Source organism: Arachis duranensis, chromosome 3, assembly GCF_000817695.3.
Source record: "Arachis duranensis cultivar V14167 chromosome 3, aradu.V14167.gnm2.J7QH, whole genome shotgun sequence".
Taxonomy (NCBI): Eukaryota; Viridiplantae; Streptophyta; class Magnoliopsida; order Fabales; family Fabaceae; genus Arachis; species Arachis duranensis.
The window spans coordinates 5,000,627-5,001,945 of NC_029774.3; positions in this window are offsets into that span (position 1 = coordinate 5,000,627).

Genomic DNA, 1,319 nt, shown 5'->3' on the forward strand with positions numbered 1-1,319 from the left:
GAATTTTAAGAATGATATAAAATCATTTTTAAATAGAAGTTTATATAAAAATTATAAAATTTTGAAGTTTTATTAGAAAATCATAAAATTAAAAAAAAATAGAGAAAAGACTAATTGTATAATTTAATTAAGAACACATATTTTCTTGAAAACATTTTATTTTAGAGAAGTTTAAGTGGTCAAATGTACAAAGTTATTTTTATTAATTATATCTTTCTATATTATTTACATTTAATAAAGTTACTATCATTAATAAAAATAAAATCACTTAGTATTATCAATATGAATACTTTTTAATTATCTATGTAAAATTATAAAAATTGACAATTATTCAAGACTAGGGAAATAATATTTATTACTTATAACAATAATTTAATTTAAGATTTAAGACCTCATATATATTTTAATTTGAGGGAAATAATATTTCTTACTTAGAACAATATTATCTAAGAACTCTTATATATTACCTAAATTTCTCGCTACTAAATTATTGTTGGTGGTTCAATCTTGGCTTAAGGTTAAGAATAATTAACTTAAATAGGTTATTTTTTAAAAATAAATTTTCATATTATAATAATATTAAGAAGTGATATAGATAAGAATAATTTTGATGATAAAATTCTCTCTTCTTTTATTGTATTATCTAAATCAATGTTGCTCCCTTTTTCCCATTTTTTTTACAGTCGTCTTAAACTAGTTCATGCATAATTATAATATATAATTAAATATTTGTTGAATTTTGTAAATGAAAATATTATTAAATTTTTATAAGTTCATATTTTTTACTGTGGTGAAAGGCATTAAGAATATATGTTAAAAAATACGCTATTTTATTTGTATAATACAAATTTTAGATTTTACAAAAGTGCTTATAAAAGTAGCTACTAATAAATCGATTTTGCATAAATTGATTTATAATGAAATGTCGTTTTTCTATTAAATCAATTTAAGTTAAAACGATTTATATAGTAAGGATAAATTAATTTAACTTAAAACGATTTATTATGAATACATATTAAATCGATTTAGTTAGATCGATTTTTATAAAGACAATTTCAAAATAAAAGTTAAAACATGATAATTAAATATTATTAGCAACTAAGCAATTTATAACAGTGATTTATCCAAAAAAAACTCAAAGTTAAATAAATAATTTCGAATGTAATTTTGAAAGGAAAAAATAACATGATCTTGAAAAGAAGAGACAAAATATTCATTTTGTTGTTCTGATAAAATTTTGAGATATCCCAATATAAAAGAAACAATTATATTATGTATACATTAAAATTAATGATTAAAATAAAATATTAATATAAAAT